Genomic DNA, 26,017 nt, shown 5'->3' with positions numbered 1-26,017 from the left:
ACCCTACCCCCAAGATCTGCCCTCGGATGGGAAGAACGCTGGAGCACGTGCCCCCGACACTACAGGGTCCTTTACAAGTGCTTTTCTTGACTTTAAGCAGGAAAGAGAAGAACCAGTTGAGCTCAGTGAAGAAGGAAGCTTCCAGGAGGCTGTGCAGCCGGAGGAGTTCGTGGCCATTGCAGACTATTCTGCTACTGATGAAACGCAGGTAGCTGTGTGTGCCGCATATGAGGAGGCTGTGCTCCTTGGAGGCCCCTTAGGGCTTGCAACGTTAGGGGGCTCAGTTAGATGCAGATTTCGCCTATATGGGCATCTGAACCAGAAGTCATACCAAAATTAAATAAAGGTGTACTCTCTTCACTGCCTAACGAATTGATCCCAAGCATGGGAACCATCAGCAGGGTGGGGGAACATCATCTGTTCCAGTTTCCGCTTGGAAACCTTATTTAAAACCTATTCCAGTTAAAGAGTAAGGCTATAAAGTGAAAATATCTACTTATAGCTTTTCTTCCTAAGTTACAGTGAAGAGCTTGTTCAGAAATTCTGCCCTAAGCCGTGTTGAAAAAGCTGAATCTTTAATTTTTAAAAAAAATATCAAATAAGCTGTGCTTTTCTTTCAGGTAAATGCTCCACAAAAAAGCTCTGAACCCTGGTATAATTTTCTAAATTGTCAGTTGCTGTCATTACCCACTGACTAATTTTTGAAATTGCCATGGTTTGAGTACCAGTAATGGGAAATTTATCACTAATTGCTGTTATTTCTACTGAATTTTCTCCAGCTGAGTTTTCTGAGAGGAGAGAAAATCCTTATCCTGAGACAGACCACAGCCGACTGGTGGTGGGGCGAGCGTGCGGGCTGCCGTGGGTACGTCCCGGCCAACCATGCGGGGCCCCTGCAGGAGCTCGGGCCTGAGGACACCTGGCAGGACGGAGAGTGCTTGGGCAGCTACAGAGCTCTGGTACTGCTTTCCTGCCCTGTTCCGTGGGCTTCCTCTGCTTACTGCTTGGAGCAGGGCCACAGCCTTTCTCCTCCGCTTAGTGGGCCGTGCGTCCCTGCCCCTTCTCGTCACTGCAGAAGAGGCTGCAATACCTGTAAACAAAGGAGCGTGGCTGTGTTCTGGGAGAACCTTGATTATGGGTGCTGAAAGTTGAATTTCTTATAATTTTCATGTGTCACAAAATACTATTATTTTTTTAAACACTTAAAAATATAAAAACCACGCTTAACTTGCAGCCTAAGCAAAAGTAGGTGGTGGATTAGATTTGACCCATGAGCTGTGTGTAGTTTTCCAGCCCCTGATTTAGACATATTATTTAAGCAATAGGATTATGAGCCTTTCTCAGTGTTAAAAAATAATAAATTTTACTTTAAAAATAAAATATAAAAAGTTATGTAAATTAATAGTATCTTTAAACAATGAGTTTTAGTTTTTTTTTTTTCAGTGGAGAAAGGTCCATGTCAGTTTGCCACAGGGCTACCGATGCAAAGTACCAGAAATATGTTGGCTTTTATAAAGGGGATTTATTTGGGGTAAAAGCTTCCAGTTCTGAGGCCGTGCAGTGTCCAAGTAGAGACACCGTCAGAGGTGCTTTCCGACCAGTCAGCTACTGTCGACCTGGTGTGTCCCCACGTGGTGAAGCACGACGGCTGCTGGTCTCCCCAGGCACCTGCCTCCCCTCCAGAACCTGCCGTCCCCTGGAGCTCAGCTGTGGCGACAGGCACGGGGCGTCGCTCTTTCCGGGCCCCCTCAGTCTGGCTGCTGTGTCTTCTTCCTGAGTTCGCTGGTAAGCTCTGAGGCGTACGGCTCACCCCCCTTGAGGTGCTGCATGGGCTAACCCCTCGGGTGCTTCGTTCCCAGCCTCTGCGCTGCTGGCTCCAGACCCCGGGACCTCTCCCAGCCTCTCAGGGCTTCTCTGTTTTCCTGCAGTCTTCTCTCTCACAGGACAAGATGAAAAATGATTGTGCTCCCTTTTCCTGCATGTCTCTGTGTTTCTGTTTCGTACAAGATCCAGCAGAAGGGTGGAGACTCAACCTGCGTCAGGTCTCACTGATGTAGTCCAGTCCAAAGGGTCTCATACTCACCAGAATGGATTAGTTCAAAAACATGATCTTTTTTGGGGGTTCACAAAATTCAAACTATCACAGCCCATAACCCTATGACCCAGACAATAACCCCTATTGACAGTATTTGAAACTTTTCATTATTGAGGTGTAATTCAAATATCATAAAATTAACCATTTAAAAGTGGACAGTTTAGGGGCATTCAGTACATTCACAGTGTTGTACAATCATCACCACTATCTAGCTCCAAAACGTTTTCATCCCAAAAGGAAAGTTTGTACCATCAGCAGTTGCTTCCTATAATAATAAATAAAAACAAAAAAAATCTCATTGCCTCCTACCCTCTCTGTGCTTCCCCTGCTATACAAGCTGCTATTCTGTTTCCTTCTCTCTAGTTTATTTGTATTTATATTTTGTGTGAACAGTCTTATATGCAATATTGCCCATTTTCATATTTCACATGAGGTTTTACTCTGCTGTACATCCCCATGTTACATTTTTCAGCTTTCCCTTTAGTAATATACATGTCCTTAGACTTTCCTTTTTAACCAAAGCCCTGCTAGTTAAAAAGACAATGATGTACTTTCACCATTTCTATTCATTTCCAGAGACTTATAAACAACCTTTTTACCAGTTCTGTACTAGTTAACCCTCAGATTTTCCATTTTCTATTGTCACTCTATTTTCTGGTGACCTATATTCTAATTATTAACTCCATGAGTTTACACAGTATGTTTAGTTTATAGTAGTGCAATCATACATTATTTGTCCTTTTGTGTCTGGCTTGCTTCACTCAACATAATGCCCTCCAGGTTCATCCATGTTGTCATATGCTTCATGACTTCATTTCTTCTTACAGATGCATAATGTTCCACTCTGTGTATATACCACAATTTGATTATCCATTCATCAGTTGATGGACACCTGGATTGTTTCCATATTTTGGCAGTCGTGAAGAATGCCACTATGACCATTGGTGTGCAGATGTCTGTCTGTCTCACTGCTCTCAGTTCTTCTGGGTATATACCCAGTAGTGGTACTGCAGGGTCACATGGCAAGTCTATATTCAACTTCTTCAGGAACTGACAAACAGTCCTCCACAGTATCTGGACCATTCTACATTCCCACCAACAGTGACTAAGTGTTCCTATCTCTCCACATCCTATCCAACACTTATAGTTCTCTCTCATTTTAATAGTGGCCATTCTTATAAGTTTGAAATGATGTCTCATTGTGGCTTTGATTTGCATTTCCCTAATCACTAGAAATGTTGAACATTTTTTCGTGTGTTTTTTTTTTGTCATTTATATTTCTTCTTTGGACAAATGTCTATGCAGATCTTTTGCCCATTTTTTAATCTGGTCCTCTTTCTTTTTATTGTTGAGTTTTAGTATCTCTTATCTTTTTATATATCATGGATATTATACTGTGATTTCCAAATATTTCTCCCATTGAGTCTGCTGCCTTTTCACCCTTTTGGCAAAGTCTTTTGTGGTACAGAAGTGTTTAATTTTGAGGAGGTCCCATTTATCTGTTTTTTCTTTTGTTGCTCATGCTTTGGGTGTAAGGTTTAAGAAACTACCACCTACCACAAGATTTTGAAGATGCTTTCCTACATTTTCTTCCAGGAGTTTTTATGGTTGTTACTTTTATATTTAGGTCTTTGATCCATTTTGAGTTAATTTTTAGATCAGGTGTGAGATGGGGGTTCTCTTTCTTTCTTTGGGATATGGCTGTCCAGTTCTCCCAGCACCATTTATTGAATAGACTGTTTTAGCCCAGCTGGGAGGGCCTGACAGTCTTGTCAGAAATCACTTGACTGTAGATGTGAGGGTCTATTTCGAGTTCTCAGTTCGGCTCTATTGGTCTGTCTGTATTTCAGTACCAAGCAGTTTTTACCACTGTAGCTAAGTAATATGCTTTAAAGTCACAAAGTAACCAAATAAGTTTTTCTTTTTAAAGATATTTTGGCTATTTGGGGCCCCTTACCCATCAAAATACATTTGATAATTGATTTTTCCATTTCTGCAAAAAAGGCGGTTGGGATTTTGATTGGAATTGTGTTGAATCTGTAAATTGACATCTTCACTTTATTTAGCACTGACTATTCTTCCATTTAAGTCTTTGGTTTTTTCTAGCAAGGTTTTGTAGTTTTCTGAATACAGGTCCTTTGTATCCTTGATTAAGTTTATTCCTAAATATTTGATTCTTTCAGTCACTATTGTATGTTTTCTTCTGATATCCTCCTCAGATTGTTTATTAGTAGTGTATAGGATTGCTCTTGACTTTTGTGGATTAGTCTTATACCCCACCATGTAGCTGAACTTGCTTGTTAGTTTTAGTAGCTTTGTTGTGGAATTTTCAGGATTTTCTAGATACAGGGTCATATCATCAGCGAATAATGGAAGTTTTACTTCTTCCTTTACTATTTGGCTGCCTTTTATTTCTTTATCTAGCCTAATTGCTCTAGCTAGAACTTTTAATACAATATTGAGCAACTGGTGACAGTGGGCATCTTGTCTTATTCTTGATCTCAGTCTTTCACCATTGAGTACTATGCTAGCTATAGGTTTTTCATGTATGCACTTTACCATATTGACAAAGATTCCTTCTATTCCTGTCTTTTGGAGTTTTGTTTTGTTTTTTTTTTTTTAAATCAAGAAAGGATGCATTTTGTCAAATGCATTTTCTGCACCAATCAAGAGGATCATGTGATTTTTCTTCTTCAATTATTAATGTGGTTTTATTGCACTAATTAACTTTCTTGTGTTGAACCACCCTTGCATACCTGGGATAAAATCCACTTCATTGTGATGTATAATTCTTTTAATGTACTTTTAGATTTGGTTTGCAAGTATTTTGTTGAGGATTTTTGTATCTATATTCATTAGAGATACTGGTCTGTAAATTTATTTTTTCATAGTATTTTTATCTAGTTTTGGTATTAGGGTGATTTTGACTTCATAGAATGAGCTTGGTAGCATTCTTTCCTGTTTAGTTTTTTCAAAGAGCTTAGCAAGATTGGCATTAGATTGTCTTTTTTCAAAAAATTTATTTATTTATTTATTTATTTATTTATTTATTTATTTATTTATCTCTCCCCTTCCTCCCCACTTAGCTGCTCTTTGTGTCCATTTGCTGTGTGTTCTGTGCCCACTTGTATTCTTGTCAGTGACACTGGGAAACTTCGTCTCTTTTTTTTGTTGTTGGTTCATCTAACTGCGTTAGCTCTCCATGTGTGCGGTGTCACTCCTGAGTGGGCTGCGCTTTTTTTGCGCAGGGTGGCTCTCCTTATGGGGCGCAATCCTTGCGCAATGGGCTCTCCTACCCGGGGACACCCCTGTATGGCACAGCATTCCTTGAGTCCATCAGCACTGCTTGTGGGCCAGCTCACCACACAGGTCAGGAGGCCCTGGGTTTGACCCCTGGACCTCCCATGTGGTAGGCAGATGCTGTATCAGTTGAGCCAAATCTGCTTCCCGAGATTGTCTTTGTTTTTTTTTTTATTTAAGTATTTATTTCTCTCCCTTCCCCCCCCCCCCCGTTGTCTGTTTTCTGTGTCTATTTGCTGCATCTTCTTTATCCGCTTCTGTTGTTGTCAGCAGCATGGGAATCTGTGTTTCCTTTTGCTGCGTCATCTTGTTATGTCAGCTCTCCGTGTGTGCGGCACCATTTCTGGGCAGGCTGCACTTTTTTTCGCGCTGGGCAGCTCTCCTTCTGGGGTGCGTTCCTTGCGCTTGGGGCTCCCCTATGCGGGGCATACACCCGTGTGGCCCAGCACTCCTTGTGCGCATCAGCACTGCGCATGGGCCAGCTGCACACGGGTCAGGGAGGCCCGGGGTTTGAACCGTGGACCTCCCATGTGGTAGATGGACACCCTAACTACTGGGCCAAGTCCGCTGCCAAGATTGTCTTTGGTGATTGGTGAAATTTACCTGTGAGGCCATCTGGTCCTGAACTTTTCATATTTAGGAGGTTTTTGGTGACTGTTTCAGTCTCTTCACTTGTGATTTGTTTTTTGAGGTCTTCTGTTTTTTCTAGGGTCAGTGTAGGTTGTTTGTGTGTTTCTAGGAATTTGTCCGTCTCCTCTACATTGCCTAGCTTTTGGCATACAGTTGTTCACAGCACTCTCTTACGACCTCTGTTACTTCTGCAGGGTCAGTGGTAATGTCCTCCCTCTCATTTCTGATTTCATTTATTTGTGTCTTCTCTCTCTCTTTATTTTTCAATCTAGCTAAGCATTTGCTGATTTTTTTTTTTCCTCAAAGAACCAACTTTTGATTTTGTCGATTCTATTGTTTTTTTGTTCTCGGTTTCATTTTTTTCTGCTCTGATCTTTAATATTTCTTTCCTTTGGCTTGGTTTGGGATTAGTTTGCTTTTCTTTTCTAATTCCTCCAGGCGTGCAGTCAGATCTTCAATTTTAGCTTCTTTTTAAATGTAAGCCTTGAGGGCTGTAAATTTCCCTTTCAGCACTGCCTTTGCAGAGTCCCATAGGTTCTGATACGCTGTGTTCTCGTTTTCATTCATCTCAAGGTATTTATTGATGCTTTTGCAATTTCTTCTTTGACCCACTCTAGTAATTTGATATTATTTATGAATTTCAGAAAGAGATATAATGTTTATAAGGTAATACCCTCTGATTGTATTAGATTCACCTGAGATGACTTTGATTAAATTATGTTAAGATTAGGGCATGCAGGTTTGGGTCCCCAATCGCTTGGTGGGCTATATAAATGGATGCTCAATCAAGAACACAGAATTAGATACACAGAGAAGATACACAAAGGATCCTACAGCCCCAGAAGAGATGAACCTGATAGTTTACAGCTGACCCTGTGAGGAGAACAGAGCAACTGAGCCTGGAAAGAAACAAGTCCCAGGAAGAGAGACGAGCCTTATGCCAGCCTATAGCTGAGACTGGAAGTAGCTGGGACCACAAAGCCTTAAGAGTAAGAAGCTGAACTGTCGCAGACATCACCCACCATCTTGCTTCATCACATGGTAATAGACTTTGGGTGAGAAAGTACCTCTTATGGTACCTTGAGTCGGACTCTTTAGGGCCTTGTGACTGTATGCTTCTGCCTCAAATAAAGACCCTGTATAAAAGCCAACAGATTTCTGATACTTTGCATCAGCACTCCTTTTGGCTGACTAATACACCCGCTGATTATTTAAGAGTGTGTTGTTTAATCTCTATATATTTATCAACTTTCCCTTCTTCTGTCCATTTTTTTTTTAAGATTTATCTATTTATTTCTCTCCCCTTTCCCCACCCTGGTTGTCTGTTCTCTGTATCTATTTGCTGTGTCGTCTTTGTCCGCTTCTGTTGTTGTCAGCAGCACAGAAATCTCTGTTTCTTTTTGTTGTGTCATCTTGTTGTGTCAGTTTTCTGTTGTGTGTGGCACCATTCCTGGGCAGGCTGCACTTTCTTTCATGCTGGGCAGCTTTCCTTATGGGGCGCGCTCCTTGCGTGTGGGGCTCCCCTACGCAGGGTCACCCCTGCATGGCAGGGCACTCCTTGTACGCATCAGCACTGCGCATGGGCCAGCTCTACATGGGTCAAGGAGGCCCGGGGTTTGAACCGCGGACCTCCCATGTGGTAGACGGACTACCTAACCACTGGGCCAAGTCCACCTCTATTCTTTTCTATTTCTGATCTCCTCTCTTTTCTAGTTCGGATATTCTGTCTTCAAGCAATTCAATTCTGCTGTTATATGCTTTCAATGTGTTTTTAATCTCATCTATCATGTCTTTCATTCCCATAAGCTCTGTTACTTTTCTTTGCAGACTTTCAAATTTTTCTTCTTTTTTTATTTTTATTTTTTAGTATGTACCGGGGATTGAACCCAAGCATTCAACTACTGAGCTACACCACCCGCTCCACTCAGATTTTCCTTTATGCTCACCCAGTCCCTTCTTAATATCCTTTATTTCTTTAGTTATATTTTCCTTTAATTCTTTGAATTGATTTAGGAGATTTGTGTGATTATCATTCACTAGTTGTCTTAAATCCTGTATATTGTCAGGATAGTTGGTTTCTTCCTTTGGCTAGGCTATCTCTTCCTGTTTTCTAGTATGGCTTGTAATTTTTTGCTCATGTCTAGGCATCTGAATATCTTGGTTAGTTTATTCTGGTGGCCAATTTCTCTCTCTTGCCTAGTGTTGTTTTTTTTTTTCTTTCCATAGCTATTCTTTGATTTTATAGTTCATTGTATTCTAAATCTTTAAAATTGCCCAACTTAAGTTCTCAAGATTGGGCCAGGGACTCACTAATAGGGCACAGACTTTATCCCTGGGGACTAAAGAGAGACCTAAAAGCAGTTTTTCTCCTTGCACTTTCCTGGTTGGCCAGTAGATGGAACTCATCAGTGCACCTTTCCACAGAGATGTTTCTTTCAACCTCTGCTTTCCAGCTCTGGTCTGGCCAGAGCTGAGATTCAAAAAAGGCTCTGCTGGCAAAATTTACTGAAGAGAAGCCCTCTGACCACCCTCTCTCTTCTGTTGAAGCTTCTGACAGGGAGGAAGACATCTGCTCCCCTGTCATTCGGCTGCAGTAAGTGTAATGTCTTTAGGGTGGGGAATGGGGATATAAATGATATCTTTGTACTTGGTATGAATCGAAGCATAGGTTTAGCATTATTTTTATGCATTTGCATTTTATTCCTGTCAGAAGTAAAAAGTGGAGTTATAATCCAAAATTACATTAGTACTGGTGTTCATAATTACCCTTTTAGTGGCTTCACAAGAGTTCTTTTTTTCTTTATGCATGTTCATTCTATCTGTTCATTCCTTTCATTCTGAAGACCTCATTTTAGCTTTGCTTATTGAGTAGGTTTAGTGGTGTTGAACTTCTTCAGGTTTGTTTATCTGGAAATGTCTTAATCGCTCCCTTGTTTCTGAAAGATAGTTTCATTGGTTATAGAATTCTTGACAATTTTTTGTCTTATCATTTTGAATGTATTGTCCCACTGCCTTCTTGCCTCCATGGTTTCAGATGAAAAATCACCACTTAATTTTATTTGGGCTGCCTTGTATATAATGTATTGCTTCTACTTGCAATTCTCAGATTCTCTCTCTGTCTTTGGCATTTTACAGTTCGATTATACTTTATTTTGGTGTAGATCTCCTTGAGTTTATCCTGATTGTGGTTCATGGGGTTGCTTTGATATGTATTTTCATGTCTTTTTTAAAATTTGGGAAGTTTTCAGTCGTTTTGCTTTCAGATATCCTTTCTGCTCCTTTTTCTCCTTCTTGGATTCCCAAAATGCTCTATTCATATGATTGATGGCATCCCACAGGTCTTTTAGCTTTGTTCACTTTTAAATTTCATTCTTTTTTTCTTTCTGCTTCTCATTCTGAATAATTTCAGTTGTCTTATCATCATCTTCTGATTATTTTTTCTGCCAGCTCCAATATGCTGTTAAACCCCTATAGGTAATTTTTTATTTCAGTCATTGTGATCTTCAATTCCAGTTTTTGTGTTTTGTTCCTTCTATAACTTCTCTATTGAAATTTTCATTTTGCTCATAAATGGTTTCCCTGATATCCTTTGGTTCTTTATGTGTGTTTTCCTTTAGCTCTTTAAGAATATTTAAAACCATTTTTAAAAGTCTTTATCTGGTATTTGGAAAGTCTGTTCTTAATTGATGGTTTTTGATATTTTTTTCTTGCTCATTTAGTTTGGCCATCATTTCTAGTTTCTTTTTATGCCTTGTAATCTTTCCTTATACATTGGACATTTTAAAATTTTCATGTGATAACTCTGGAATTTTGTATCTGAGATGTCTGTTCCTTAAATTTATAGCTAGCTGGTAATACAACAGATTTTCATGAAGTCAGGAACTAACAAAAACAAATAAACAAAAAAACACCTTTCTTTAACATTCCTTGCTGATTGGAGCTATGTTGACTGATGGACCCCTTCAGAGCTTAGCTTTCCTAAGAATGAAACTTAAGAACAGCTCAAAGTTCTTTAAGTTGGGGTCCTCCTCAGTGTTTTTCTGAGCATTTGTCTTGTCCTGGGCATGTGCTCATGGCCTTAGGAATTCTCCTGTTTACATGGATCTGAGTGTCCCCTCTTCTCCCTGTGAACTAGCCTTTCTTCTAGTCTGGGGAGCTCTGTTCCATGTCTTAAAGCTGGTAGTTCTTTGCCCCAGGCTGTTACAATTTGTGCTTTGGCCTGCAGGGCAGGTTCTGGCACACCAGATCGGAGACTTCTTTAGTTAGCCACCAGGTAGACAGGTACAGACATGCATGCATGCCACTGTAGCAGGATTACACTGTTCCCTCTGAAACTTGCACCAGAGTCCTGCAGTGAGAGCACGTGCTGGCTGTGCACCAAGCTGGGGACGGGGTGGAGGAAGGGCCAGCAGTGGTGCTGGGAGGTTTTCTATTCTTTTAAAGTGCATTTTTCTTGATGAGGCATTCACCGAGTTACTGCAAGCCTTTGTTGCAGTGACTGTGAAAACTGTTTTCCAGAGCTCTGAGAAATATGGTTCTGCTAGTTTTCAAAGATTCTGTGAGGGGATGGAACCTTGGAGCCTCTCACTCACCATCTTGGTGAACATGAACCTTGTAATTGATTTTTTTTTTTTTGAGGCATCCAGGCTAGGGATTGAACCCGGGACTAATATGTGGAAAGCTGGTGCTCAACCACTGAGCCACATTGGCTTTCTTGAGTTGGTATTTTCACTTGTTTTACTTGTTGTTTGTTTCTCTTTTTTCAGGAGGCACTGGGAACCGAACCCAGGACCTCCCATGTAGTAGGTGGGCGCTCAACTGCTTGAGCCACATCCACTCCCTGCAATTGATTTTTTTTTTAAAGATTTATTTATTCCCACTCTCCCCCACCACCTCATTGTCTGATCTCTCTGTCCATTCACTCTGTGTACTTCTGTGTCTGCTTGTCTTCTCTTTAGGCAGCACTGGGAACTGATCCTGGGACCTTCGAGAATGGGGGAGAGGTGCTTAATTTCTTGCGCCCCCTCAGCTCCCTGGTCTGCTGTGTCTCTTTTTGTCAGTCTGTGTCTCATTTTGTTGCGTCATCTTGCTGCTCCAGCTCTCTGCTCAGGCCAGCTTGCTGCGCGGGGCGGCACTCCTGCACGGGCTAGCACTCTGCTTGGGCCAGCTCACTGTGCAGGCCAGCACTCCGTGGGGGCCAGCTTGCCTTCACCAGGAGGCCCCAGGTGTTGAACCCTGGACCGCCCAGATGGTAGATGTCATTTGAGCTACATCCACTTCCCTGCAATTGCTTTTTGTATTTTGTAGCCTTGTTAATGCTTGTTTATTAGCTTTAATAGTTTTTAGTGGGTTCTTTAGGATTTTCTGTATACACAATTATGTCGTCGGCTGATGAGTATAACTTACTTCTTCCTTTCCACTCTGGAAATCTGCATTTTATTTTTTTTCCTTGCCTAATTACCCTGACTAGAACCTCAGTGCTTTAGTCATCCAAAGTGGTGCTAATGCAAAGTACCAAAAATCTGTTGGCTTTTATAAAGGGTATTTACTTGGGGTGGAAGCTTACGGTTACCAGGCTCTAAAGAGTCCACGTCCAAGTTACGTCCTCACCAAACTCTGTTGCCACGTGTTGAAGCAAGATGGCGGGCGATGTCTGTGAGGGCTCAGCCTTCCTCTTCCCTCTTAAGGCTCTGTGGGCCCAGCATCTTCTCATCTCAGCTGTGGGCTGGCATAGGGTGCATCTGTCTTCCCAGGGCCTCTTCTGTATCTGTAGAACTGTCTCTCTTACTCTGTGTATCTATTTCCTGTGTCTCCTTGATTGAGTGAACATTTAGATAGCCAACAAAGGGGGGGGGGGACTCAAACTGAGTTGCCCTAATGAAGTGATTGAATCAAAGTCCTAATCTTAACATAATTTAATCAAAGGCATCTCAGCTGAATCTAGTATGGTCAGAGGGTATCAGGCCAGAGGAACAGACCAGTTTATAAACATTCATAAGTAATCTCAAACTGCCACACTCTGGTACAGTGTTGAATAGAAATGGTGAGGACAGGCATCCTCATTGTGTTCCTGATCTTAGGAGGAAAGCGTCCAGTCTTTCATCCTTGAGTTTGTTGTTAGCTGTGCATTTTTAATAAATGCCCTTTATAATGTTGAGAATTAATTTCCTTTTCTTTTCTAGTTTTCTGAATAAGAGAAGAAAACAACAGACCAACATCCCTTATTATCAAGGATGCAAAATTTCAAATAGAATACTAGCAAACCAAATCCAACAGTGTATTAAAAGGTTGTACACCATGACCAAGTATGAGTGCAGGGTTAGGTCAGCATAAGAAAACTAGTCAACATAATATACCAAAGTAATAGAGCAAAGGGGAAAAACAAAACAAAAACGCTTTCGACAAAATCCACCACCCCTTCTTGTGGTGTCTTTGTTTGGCTTTGGTATTAGGGTAATATCCCTGTTGACATTTTTTAAACTACGTAAAAACAAATACTTCAGGATGAACCTAAAAACATAATGCAGAGTGAAAGATGCAAGACATTAAAGAATATGTAGTATTTGATTCAATTATATAATGTTTCAGAAGGTAAAGTTAAAAGTTTATGGATGTATACATAGGTGATAAAACTATAAAGGAAAGCAAGGCAGTGGTTCCCATAAAAATCACGATAGTGGTTCTTTAGTGGGGAGGGGTCTGTGATCAGGAAGGAGGGTTGTGGGAGGTTTGGGGGTGTTGGCAGTGTTCTGGTGTTGGGTATACAGGTATTTCCAATATAATTGTAGTTGAAAAATGCTACAGGAACTTTCTAAGGTACTTTTCATGTATGTCATATTTCAAAATGTAAAATGTTAAAAGAGAAAAATTACTGTGCATGTACATGGTTATAACTTTCAGCTCCTTAAGTTAAGGTAGATAATGAAAAGTATGAAAAGTCCTTGCTCTACCAGGCTCTGACTCCAAAGATAGCTACCATTTAACGAGGTTTATGCTTATAAGCTACATCTGTTTATTTTTTAAAAATTTGTACAAAAGGAATAGCTCACACACACTGATTTTCACTTTGGTCTTTTCTTGTAGATGTATTATTTTGATGTTTCTTCCATATCAGCACCTATACTTTGTAATATCTGCACAGTGTTATGCTTGATTTTATAAGAACCATACTGATGAACAGCGATTAATATCTTTTATTATGACACAGAATGTTGAAGTGAAAATCATCTGTATATAAATCTTGTTAAATTTTGGTTAGAATTTTCATAGGGTAAATTAGAGGGTGTATGCATATATATATATATTTTTTTTTCTTTTTCTTTTCGTAGGTAATGTGAATTTGCCCTTCAGAAAGATTCACCAATTATAGACTTATCAATTATGTATGAGATTGCTTATTTCCCTACCATAAATAATCAGTGTAAAAAAAGATCTCCAATCTTAATTAAAGGTGAACATGGTACTTACCATTTTTATTTCCATCTTTAAGTGAGCTTTGATTATCTTTTATATATTTTTTCACCTTTTGTACATTTTTAAATATTCTTTTATGTCATTTCCCCATATTTCTTTTTCCCCCCCAACCCACCCTATTATTTTTTAATTATGTTTTTTATGACAGAAGTTGCAAGCTTATAAAACAATCATGCAAATGTGCAGAATTCCCAAACAACACCCTTCCATCAACATACCGCAGTGTGGTGGAACATTTGCTACAGATAAGATAATATCATCTGATTGTTACCACGTCCATAGTGTACATTTGGCTCACATTTTCCATACTGCCTCAGTATCAACACAGTACATCTTTTGCATAGATGCAAGAATATTATATTACCACTCCTAACCATAGTCCATAGGTCACTTTAGCTGTATTTTTCCCATGCTCCTCCACATTCCCAACACCCTGCAACAGTGATGTACATCTGCTCTAGCTCACAAAGGGCACTCTTGCATCTGTACCATCAACCACAGTTCTCATCCACCTCTTGGTTTACTGTGCTATTCATTTCCTAGATTATTCTCTAGCATTCTGTCAATTGGCATTTACATACCTTGACTACCATTTTCAGTCACATCCCCATATATAAACTAGCAGTTACTCACTGTGTGTTACCATTCATTCCATACATTTCTACACTTTTACAGTAAAGGTAATTAAAGCTTCTACATACGTTAAATGTCAGTAGTCCATCTCAGTTCTCGTCTCCTTTAAAAATCCACCATCTACCACCAGGGTGTACAGATATTTTCCTACAATTTCTTCTAGAAGTTATAGTTCTTCCTTTTGTTTTTAGGCTTTTTTATCCATTTTGAATTAATTTTTGGATAAGGTGTGAGATAGGGGTCCTCTTTCCTTCTTTGGCTGTGGATATCCAGTTCTTTCAGCACCATTTGTTGAATGGACTGTTCTATGCGAGTTCTGTGTGTTTGACAGGCTAGTCAGAAATCACTTGACCATGTGAGGGTCTGTGTCTGAACCATAAATTTGGCTCCATTGGTCTATATGTTTGTCTTTATGCCAGTATCAGACTTTTTACCACTATAGCTGGGTAATATGCTCTAAAGTCTGGAGAAGAGGGTTTGCTTTTCCTTTTTATAATGTGTCTGGCTATTCAGGCCCCCTACATTTCTTGCTAAACGTATTGTTAAATATTTTGTTTATTATTACCATTGTAAATGGTTGGGCAAATTGTTCTCTGTATATCAGTTAAATTAAGTTGATCAATAGTGTTGTTCAAGCCTTCTCTAGCCTTACTAATTTTTGGTCTATTCCTGTCAATTATTGAGGGGAGGCTGTCAAAATCTCTACTATAATCGTGTATTTGTGTGTTTCTCTCTGCACTTCTACCAGTTTTTGCTTTGTATATTTTGAAACTCTGATATTAGGTGCAAACATATTCAGAGTTATATCCTTTTGATGATCTCTCTATCATTTTGAAATGACCGTCTTTATCCCTGGGAATTCTCTTCGCACTGAAATGTGCTTCGTCTGGAATTAATGTAGCTACTTCAGCTTTCTTTTGATTGGTATTAACATGGTATGCCTTTTTTCAACCTCTTGCTTTTACCTAGTTGTGGCTTAATAAAAGTAGGTTTGGGAAGTGGCTATGGCTCAGTCAGTTGGGGAGGCCCTGGGTTCGCATCCCGGAGTCTCCTCCTGAAGGCAGGCTCGCCCGCACGCTGTGGAGAGCCGCTGGCTTGGGTGCCACGGGGTATCGTCCCGCCCCCAAGCACCGCCTCAGCAAGGTGACGCAACAGAAAGGGAGACAAGCGAAAACACAGAAGAGCGCGCAGTGAACGGACACAGAGCAGTCAGCACGCAAAAAGCTGCAAGGGGGGATAAAAAAAAGTAGGTTTCTTGTAGGCAGGATAATTGTGTCTTGCTTTTGTATCCTTTGTTGGTTATGAACTATAACTCTGTTCTGCTTGCTTGGTGTTTGCTGGAAGACTGGAGTCTACATCTTTAACTTGTTCTGCCTTCTAACTTGTGTTCCATTACTGTCAGACATTTTTAGACTCATAAGCATGTATGTTGTTCTGTTTTCTTTAGACAGTTTCCTTTTAAAGAAGTTGAAGTAACAAGACAAAGTCCGTTTCCTCAGGAGTCACCTCTCTGGTTCTTTACCACTTCATGTGGATCCAAATCTCCATCTGGTGTCTTTCTTTTCCTTTATTTTTTTCTGTAAAGGATTTCCTTTAACATTTCTTGTAGTGCCCAACTTGCTCGTGATGAATTCTTTCCATTTCAGTTTGCTTGAAAAGTATTTAATCTTTGTTTTTGAAAAATGTTTTTGCTGGTTATAGAATTCTAGCTTGACAGTTTTTCCCCATTTCATTACTTTAGAGATACTGTTCTGTGATCTCCTGGCTTGCATGATTTAGGACCAGAAATGTGCTGCCCTTAATTTCTCTGTGTCTCTGTGTTAATCTGTCTCCTTTTTCAGGCTTTTTTAAGGATTTCTCTTCATTGCATGTTTGAGCTATTTTTTTTTAATGTACTTTGGTTTTTTTTTTTTTTTTTTGGTCATGTTTCTTATGCTTGGGATTTGTTAACTTTCTTTTGTAGTTTTAATCAGATTGGGAAAAATTTCAGCCCTTATTTTATCAAACATTTCTCTACTTTTCTTTCCTTTGTGGATTCCAGTTATACATGTATTAGGCACTTGAGGTTCCCCTTGCCCCACAGCTCACTAATGCTCTAATTTTTTTATTTTTCTCTCTTTCATTTTGGATAGCATGTTTTCAAGTCCACTGATCTTTTATCGTACAATGTCTAATCTGTTGTTAATCCCATAGAGACATCATTATCATCTCCAGAAGTTTGATTTAGACTTATATTTCTAGTTATTTCATGTTCAGTGACAATGTACTAGGAAGATATTCCTGGATTACTTTGTTTTCCTCGGCATTTTGGCCTTCAGGTGCTATGGGGAAGTATGAGCACCAGCTGATCTCCTCTGTCCCTTAAAAGGGGCTTCCTGCATGAGCCTGAGGAATCTTTTTTTCATCCTTGAAAAACAGTGACTTAACAAAGATAGTAAGTTCTGTGTGTTTGGTTACGCATTGTTTTCTGGAAGGTACACCCTTCCTTTATGGAGAGCTGGCTTTTCCTTCTCTGAATAAACTTTTTGTGCGATTTGCTGGCCTCTCCACCTCGGGAACACCAGCTGTTCGTCCCCCCAGCCACATCTTTCCAGGATTGCTTTCCTCCTCCTCATTCCCAGCAGCTGTGGTTCCTGCCCAGCCTTCTGCGTGGCCCGAGGGCGCCTCCATCACCGTCATGCTCATCTCAGCTGCCCTGGACCCTCAGGCTTGCCTCACTGGGCCGTGCAGGCCTGGAGCCCTCAGGATCCTCAGCTGGGCGGCAAGCCCAGACCTGGGCAGATGCAGGAGGACCCAGGCCATGAGTCTGAGCCTCCAGGCCTGCGCAGGAGCGGGCACCGAGCTTCCCTGCAGGTCTGCAGCAGAAGTGGCCGGCGAGGTGTCTGACCAGAGCTAGCCAGGCGCAGGATGGGCCTCTGCCCGCAGCTCTGGGGGGGAGGGGTTCGGTCCTCCCTCTTGGCCCCAAACTCACTCTGTACATTTTTTCCTCTCCTCTTTCAGCTCCTACTTTTTTCCCTTTATGCCTGTTAAACATTATACTGTATTTCAAGTACTAAAGGCTCTGTCCAGATCAGAGTGACCTGCCCTGGCTCTGTTCCCACCTGCTGGTTTGTCCTGCCCTCAGAGCGATACCCCTGCCTGCTGCGCTTCCGCAGCTGGAGTGCTGGGGAGTGGGGACTGGGCCAGGGGTGCTGGGGGGGAGGGGGCAGGAGTGGTGCCAGAGAGCAGGGCTGGGGGGGGGAAGGGCGGGGGTGCTGTGTGCTCTGCCGGGGGGATGGTGGGGGGTGCCAAGCACTGCGCTGGGAAGGGAAGTGGGGGGAAGGGTGGGCGTGCCTTGCGCTGCACTGCGTGGGGTGGGGGGAAGGGCGGGGGTGCTGTGCGCTGTGCTGGCGGGAAGGCGGGGTGCTGAACACTGCGCTGGAAGGGGAAGGGTGGGCGTGCCGTGCGCTGCACTGCGTGGGGTGGGGGGGAAGGGCGGGGGTGCTGTGCGCTGTGCTGGCGGGAAGGCGGGGTGCTGAACACTGCGCTGGAAGGGGAAGGGTGGGCGTGCCGTGTGCTGCACTGCGTGGGGTGGGGGGGAAGGGCGGGGGTGCTGTGCGCTGTGCTGGCGGGAAGGCGGGGTGCTGAACACTGCGCTGGAAGGGGAAGGGTGGGCGTGCCGTGCGCTGCACTGCGTGGGGGGGGGGGGGGAAGGGCGGGGGTGCGGTGCGCGGCGCTGGAGCCTGGGCAGCTTCGGTGGCAGCTCTGACCTCCCCTGGGCCTTGGCGGAAGGCTGGTGTCCTCCCGGGGAGGGGCAGCGCTGGCCCAGCGCGCTCGTCCTCCTGTCCTAGATGCCCCCTCCCTGGGGCGTGGCTGGGGCCTCGCGCATCCCCGCAGCATGGGGTACCCCCTACTTAGCCTACCCCCGACCTGTACTAGTCTATCAGCCCCGCGAGCAAACGGGAAGTTCCTGTGTGAGAAGGGGCCTCCCGCCCGGGTGTGCGGACTCTGGGGGCTCGGCCATGAGCGGGGACACGGTGGGGACGTGGCCAGGAGGGTGTCGCCCGCCCCCCCCACCCGTCCACGCCTGTCCCAGGCTCTGGGCGGCACAGGGAGACGCTGCGGGGAGTCCCGAAGCTTCTGCCTCGCTCCTCGCTGGCCACTTTCCCTAATGTCTCTTGATGTATTTTTGTTTTTATTTCTATTTTTTGCTGATGTATTTTTCCATCTGTTTTTTTTGTTTTGTTTTGTCTTTAATACAAAGCAAACTACTCCTTGACTTAAATTCCCCCAAGACAGCTTCCTCGCTTTCCCATGGAGTCATCCTCCTTGCGCCTCTGGCAGCCCTGTTCCATACCCTTTAATCCTACTAAAATCTATAATAGTTTTTTTAAATGTAATAAACTTTATTTCAACTTCAAAAAATAAAATAGCAGAAAAAAGACAGCTTAACACATTATGGTAACATTACTTTAGAAAATTCTGTCCAGGTACATTTATCTTATTTAATTCTAAAAATAAACTCATTTGTTTATCCAACATTCAGAAAGACACACGAATGAGCACAGATTTGCTAAATGACATGACCAGGATCTCCTTGTTAATGAAGGGAAAAAAATGCTTGATCATATTCATCTCCTAAAACTAAATCCCGTACTCTTTTTCTTTTTACATTTAGCATTAATACCTTACCTTCTTAGCATTTGCTACAAAAATATTACATTATTGCTGTTAACTATAGGCTATAAGTTACATTAGTTGTATTTTTCCATGTATTACCATATTCTTAACACCATATAATAGAGGAATATTCTTGTATTTTTATTATTAACCATAACCCTCATCCCCCACCTAAATCACTATGGTATATAGTACCTAGAGTATCCTCTAGCTGTCTTTCAATAAACAATCTCCCTACACTACCCCTTTCAGCCACAGTCACGGTTATAAACATCATAATGTGCTGCCATCAACTCCATCCATTCCCACGTATTTACAGTCAACCTTATGAAACACTCTATCCAGAATCAGCTACCCCTTCTCAACCGGTGCTCTGTCTCCTAGTAACCTGTACACTATTGTTTAACTCCCTAAGTTTTCTCATACTCAGTTCATAGCAGTGTGACTGTGCAATATTCGTCCTTTTGTATCTGGCCTGTTTCACTCAACATAATATCCTCAAGGTTCTTCCATGTTGTCATGTGTTTCCCCGGTTCATTTCTTCTTACCGCTGAACAATGTTCCATCGTGTGTGTTCACCACATCTTGTATATCCATTCACTGGACACTTCGGTTGTTTCCGTCTTTTAGCTCTTGGGAATGATGCTGCTATGAACATCAGTGTGCAAATGTCTGTTTGCGTCCCTGACTCCAGTTCTTCTGAATATATTCATAGTAGCAGGACTGCTGGATCACACAGCAGTTCTGTTTTCAGCTTCTTGAGGAGCAGTAATCTGTCCTCTGCAGAGGCGTCACCCTTCTGCATTCCCTCCTGCAGTGAAGGGGTATTCCCCTTTCTCCACAGCCTCTCCAGCACTTGTAGTTTTCTGTCTTTGTCATGGCTGTTCTATAAGGCGTGAAATGACATTTCATTTTAGTTTTGATCTGCATTTCCCTCTTAGTTAGTGATGTTGAGCATCTTTCAATGTGCCTTTTGGCTATTTGTATCTCCTCTTCGGAAAACTGTCTATTCAAGTCTTTTGCCCATTTTTAAATTGGGTTGATTTTCTTGTTAAGTTGTGGGACCTCTTTCATTCTAGACAAATGGCAATAATTCTAAATGTCTCATTTTCTCTAGAAACTTCACTTGGAAATGTTGGCAGACCAGCTGCACACAACTAAATAGTGCAACGTTATCCTGCAGAGTAAAGAATCCCTGAAAGATAAAGTGATCTTGGACGTTGGCTGCGGCACTGGGATTATCAACCTCTTCTGTGCACATCACACAGAGCCAAAAGCAGTGAGTAGGAGCGGGGCGGGCAGGGGCCAGAGCGCTGCCTCGGAAGGTTCTGAGCTTGGTGCTTCCCTGTTGGGACCCTTGGAGTTGTGCATCCGTGCAGCAGACCGGCTGGTGGCCACGATGGGATGTTCTCTATGAGACGTTTATTTCAGCTAAATACAGGGCACAGGCGGCCGCTCTGGGTGGGAGTTGCCCTGCTGTGCGTCAGCACGTCCAGGCCCCAGAGTGCTGACCGCCTCCACACTCCATGGAGCACGCTGGCCCCCGACCTCTTTTCTGGCGTGGCTGGATGGGGTGCCACCCCCAGGCAGGAAGCTCCCAGCAGGCCCCAGCCTCACGCAGCCCCGGCAGGCGGGCTGAGGCGATTAGGCCGTGGGTCAGGTGGACTTCCTACTGTGGGGGAAGGAGGGAGGAGAGGTGGCTCCCATGGCACGAGCCTTCCCAGGAGCTGTCCCCGCCCACATCTTTCCTGGTTTCCAGGTGTCGTCGGTGCTTGTTCTGGTGCTGCTGCCTGAGTTGACGCAGGCCCGGGTCGCAGCTGGGGTCGCTGCCTGGCTGAGGGTGCCTCTGCCCGCGTGCAGGTGTACGCCGTGGAGGCCAGCGAGATGGCCCAGCACACGGGGCGGCTGGTCGTGCAGAACGGCTTCGCCGACACCATCACCGTGTTCCAGCAGAAGGTGGAGGATGTGGTGCTGCTCGAGAAGGTGGACGTGCTGGTGTCAGAGTGGATGGGCACCTGCCTGCTGGTAAGGGCCTGGGGGGCGCGCGGGGTGGGGGCCAAGGTGGGGGGAGAAGGGCTGGGGGGAAGGGCCCGGGGTGGGGGGAGGAGTGTGGGGGGCTGTGGAGGTGGTGTAAGGAGCCCGTAGAGGGCTGGATTTCACTTGGTTTCTAAACATGAGTATCTCAGAGATCTTCACAAATCATTACTAACTTTATTTTTTTTCCTAAGATGAAATGTAGTGAATTTCTTGTGTGAACACTGCATTTAGTGTCTTGAATTTTTAACTGAGTGGAAAAAAGTGCCTTTATGGGAAATCTAAATCAGAGTTGAGGTGACTTTTTCATGAGTGATTTATGTAAAATAGTTTTCCTTTGAGAAACCCTGAATGTCATTCCTGGGTGTGCCTGCGCAGGCTGTTTCTGAGCGAAGCAGGCTTTGTCCTCCCCACAGTCTGGGCACCTCTCCTCCTAGAAAGCCTAGACCACCGTTTGTGAGGCCAGCTTTATGGCTTGGCCCTCCTTTGAGTGTTTCTTTACCCCGCATGGATGCGGACAGTGGCCGGGCTCTGCCCATACAGATGTTTGTGTGCCCCTGTGAGCTCCGTCTGTAACCTCTCCTCGGCTTGGCGTCTTGGGACATGAGGTTTTTAGTGAAACACCCTCATCTGAAGTCCAGAAAGTTAATATCTGGATGAAGGTGAGAGGAACAGGGCAGCTGTTTCCAGCAGAGAGCCCATTTACATATTGAGCAGATAGCTTCTAGTAGATTGTTAAGATGGGGGAAATGGTAGCAAATGACAGTGGACCTTCAGCCATGTTGAAGTTCTGTTTCAAGACAAAGTGCCCATGATGGGCCTAGGTTGATTGGTGATACTGTGGGCTCCCAGGACAGCAGGGGAGCAAAAGGCTGGTGTCAGTGGGCACGCCGTGTCCCCTCCAGAATTACCTGTTGGGCACCCCTGGAGCTGGCAGTGGGGACGGGGTCCATTAGGCAGGCAGTGAGCCTGGCTGCAGAGGGACAGGCCTGTTCCTGGGCTGGGTGGGGGGAAGGAGGGTGTTTGGTGAGGTGGGCAAGGGGCAACCCGTGGGGAGTGCTATGTCCCCGGGACTTGGCACTTGCCTGGCATGCAGCCAAGAAGCCCTCCAGGACTTAGATGATGGAGTATATGATCGGATTATGTTGGGAGGACCTGGATGCCAGTGGGCATGGGTGGGCAGGGCCAGGCCACTCAGTCTCCTTAGAGGGAGACATCCTGGGGCTGGCCTGGGGGAGTGGCCCAGGGGAAGGGGATGTGAGCCTGGGGGTCGGGGAACTGGCTTAGGTAGCTGGGTAGATTGACTTTTCATTCATTTGTTTTCCAGGTGGTTTTTGAGCACTTAGTGTATGCTAGACATTATTCTGCTGGGCATAGCCATGAAAAAAACAGGGACAGGCCCTGCCTCCCTGGCACTCACATTCTAGAGCAGTCAAGCAGCTGGTCAGCAGGCCTGCTAACTAACAGTGTAGTGCTCGGCTGAGAAAGAGGGAAAGCAGTCGCGGGGTGGAGGGAGGCCTGTGGCTCTCGCCAGTGCAGGTCAGAGGACCCAACCTGGGGTCACAACAGCACGTGCAGAGGCCTGGGGACGCGGCTGTTTGTGGGGGTTCATCTGTGGGCTCGTGGGCTGGGTCGGGGCCTCTGGTTTCGTTTCAGGTAGGTGGAAAGCCCTTGGCAGGTGATTTGGTGGACTGTTGAGAAGGATGATTCGGAGTATGATGAGGGAGCCAGGGAGACCAGGCAGGTTGGAGTGAAGGTGAGATGAGATGGTGGTGTAGTCTGGGGCAAAGCAGAGGAAGGGCCAGGTCTGGGGAGGATTTGCTGGTGGACTGGGTCTAGGTGTGAGAGAAAGGGAGCAGGATGGTGAGCTGTGGGGTGGCTGGATGTCAAGCGTTCCGTCTTAAGCAGGTTGTTTGTGATATGTGTTAGGCATGCAGGTGGAGAGTTCTTCTCTGGTCCTGACACTGCACAGGGCAGAGGTCCTGCAGGGAGGTGGCTTACCTGGGGCATTGGGCAGGTAGCTGTGTGAAGGGTGAGTGGAGTTGAGGCGGCAGAGCAGGGGAATATGCAGGGGGCAGGAGGACAAGATGTGATCTGGGCTCCTGGGAGCAGGGACCTGCTGGGGCAGTATCAGGCTTCTTTGCTGCGTTTGCATGCTGAGAGCAGGATCCCTGAGGTGGCAGTGGGCAGTTTCCTCTCCCCACGTCCTTCCCCTGGACCTGCTCCCCTTCTCCGGGAGCACCCCCACTCTTCAGCATTCCCTCCATCTGCTCTCCTCACAGGTCCCCAAGTCCTTCCTGGCTCTTCTTCCTGCTCCACTGCCAACATGCAGTACTAAATCAGACAGTGAGGCAGAACAGAAAATCTAGAAATAAACCCTCAGACATTTGCATTTAATGAGTGAGGAGGAGAGATTTCCAGACAGGAGGAAAAGATGTATAATCCTTCAAAAGTGGTGTCGAAACAATGATTATTTTGGAGTAATTAGTTAGATCCTTCTTTACACTGTATGCTAAAATAAACTCCAAATGGGTATTAAGAGAAAAAAATAAAAAAGGAATCCAACATCCAGCAAGATGACAGCAGAGTAAGGAGCAGCTTGTCCTGCAGGCAGTTAGTAACCACCCAGAGCTACCTAAAGCACCTGTTTGGGGGCCTCCAGGAGACCAGAAGAACATCCTGCAACATCTCTGAAGGACTGGAAGGAGGAGACTGCCCATCTGCAGAGAAGATTCGTGAGCAGAGCCCATCCTCCACTTGTGGCACAAGTTAACTTGGGAGCTATTCTGTGACTCGAAATAGAAGCTCCACTTCCCAAAAATGGGGGAGGAAGAGACTAATAATCAGATACTGATTATTAAGTTCAGCAGGCTAAAGTATAACCACAAGAGCAGCTAAAGCTTGGACCTGTTCAAGTCAGAAAGAGGCTGGTAGCTGCCACAGTGACTCTGTCCCTAGCTTGAGGCGAAGCCTGGCTGACAGAAATCACAATGACAGTAAGGACCAGTTTCTTTCACCCAGACCAGCCTGCAGCCCTAGCCTAGGCTTCAGCCCTACCTCTTGTCAGGGAGGAAGTTGCAGGACCTGCACCAGCCCATCCAGGTAACTGCAGGTACCTTTGTCTGGCACAGACTGAAAATCGGAAGTCTACTGGGGCAACTGCAGTCATCTGGAACCCACACTGCATAGATTGCTGCTCACCCCTGCAGCTCCATCCCCACCCCAGGCAGGGGAGACAGGGGCAGGAAGCCTCATTCAGTCTCTCTGGGCAACAACAGTCTAGGCCTGCATGACTTGGATTATTCCACACAGCTGTGACTCTGTCCCTACCCCGGGCAAAGGAAAAAGTTGAGAGATGGCTTCATTGGTCCCTTGGGCAATGAGAGCAGCCTGAGCCTCCACAGCTTACAGCACCAACTACATCCTCTGTTCCTACTATACAACCAGCAAGGGAGAAAGGGCAAGAAAGCCCTAAATTAAAGAGAGAAACTGTGCCCAGAATAAATACTCTAGTAAACCAGATGCCAACACACCCACAAAAAATGACAGTCTACACCAAGAAACAGGAAGCTATGGCCCAGGTAAAGGAACAAGATATACTTGCAGATGACATTAAGGAGTTGAGACAACTAATCAAAGATGTTCAAACAAATCTCCTTAACAAATTCAATGAGATGCTAAAGAGACTAAGGGTATTAAGACATTGGATGAGCACAAAAAAGAATTTGAAAGCATACATAGAAAAATATCAGATCATATGAGAATGAAAGGTACAATAAATGAAATTAAAAATACACTGGTAGGGAAGTGGACTTGGACCAGTGGTTAGGGTGTCCGCTACCACATGGGAGGTCAGCGGTTCAAACTGTGGGCCTCCTTGACCTGTGTGCAGCTGGCCCATGCGCAGTGCTGATGCACACAAGGAGTGTCATGCCACGCAAGGGTGTCCCCCGCATAGGGGAGCCCCACACTCAAGGAGTGTGCCCCATAAGGAGAGCCGCCCAGTGCAAAAGGAAGTACAGCCTACTCAGGATGGTGCCACACACATGGAGAGCTGGTGCAGCAAGATGACACAACAAAAAGAGACACAGATTTCCATGCCGCTGACAACAACAGAAGTGGACAAAGAAGAACACGCAGCAAATAGACACAGAGAACAGACAACTGGGGCTGGAGGGGGGAAGGGGAGAGAAATTAAAAAAAAAATACACTGGAATCATATAATAAGTTTAAGGAGGCAGAAGAAAGGACTGGTGAGCTTGAAGAAATGGCCTTAAAAGTGAACATACAAAAGAATAAATGAAGAAAAGAATGGAAAAAATTGAACAAGGTCTTAGGGAGCTAAATGACAGTAAGTGACGTGCAAACATATGTGTCATGGGTGTCCCAGAAGGAGAAGGGAAAAGGGACAGAAGGAATATTTGAAGAAATAATGGTAGAAAATTTCCCAACCCTGTTGAAGGACATGAATATCCATGTCCAAGAAGCATAACATACTCCCTTCCAAATAAATCTGAATAGACCAACTCTGAGACACATACTAATCAGAATGTCAAATGCCAAACACAGAATTCTGAGAGCTGCAAGATAAAAGCAGTGCATAACATATAAGGTATACCCAATATGATTAAGCGCCAATTTCTCATCAGAAACCAAGGAGACAAGACAATAGTGGTATGATACATTTAAGATACTGCAAGAGAAGAACTGCCAGCCAAGAATCTTATATCCAGCAAGACTGTCTTTCAAAAATGAGGGTGAATGTAGACTATTTACAGATAAACAGAAACCGAGAGAATTTATAACCAGGAGACCAAATCTGCAGGAAATACTAAAGGGTGTGCTACAGCCCGAAAAGAAAAAACAAGAGAGAGGCTTGGAAGAGAGTCTGGAAATGAAGATTATACCAATAAAAGTAACTTGAAGTGTCAAAAGAGTGGTGAAAATAAAATCTGACAGATAAAACCCAGATATTTAGGAATAAACTTAACCAATGATGTAAAGCACTTGTATTCAGAAAACTACAACTCATTGTTAAAAGATATTTAAAAAGACCTTAGTAATTGGAAGAACATTCCATGCTCACAGATTGGAAGACTAAATATTACAATGCCAATTCTACTCAAATTGATATACAACTTCAGTGAAATCCTGATTAAAATTCCATCAGGATTTTTTTAAATAAATGGAAAT

The 26,017-nt window shown here is 44.0% G+C and overlaps 1 pseudogene; it reads left to right on the top strand.

Annotated features, from left to right (window-relative positions):
- LOC131278944 (protein arginine N-methyltransferase 2-like) overlaps positions 1–21,270 on the top strand; it is a 54,379-nt pseudogene extending 33,109 nt beyond the window's left edge.
- The last annotated feature ends 4,747 nt before the right edge of the window (positions 21,271–26,017 follow it).

The sequence above is a fragment of the Dasypus novemcinctus genome, chromosome 6 (genome assembly GCF_030445035.2).
Source record: "Dasypus novemcinctus isolate mDasNov1 chromosome 6, mDasNov1.1.hap2, whole genome shotgun sequence".
NCBI lineage: Eukaryota > Metazoa > Chordata > Mammalia > Cingulata > Dasypodidae > Dasypus > Dasypus novemcinctus.
The sequence above is the reverse complement of the archived record's forward strand: the minus strand, read 5'-3'. Positions and strand labels throughout refer to the sequence as shown.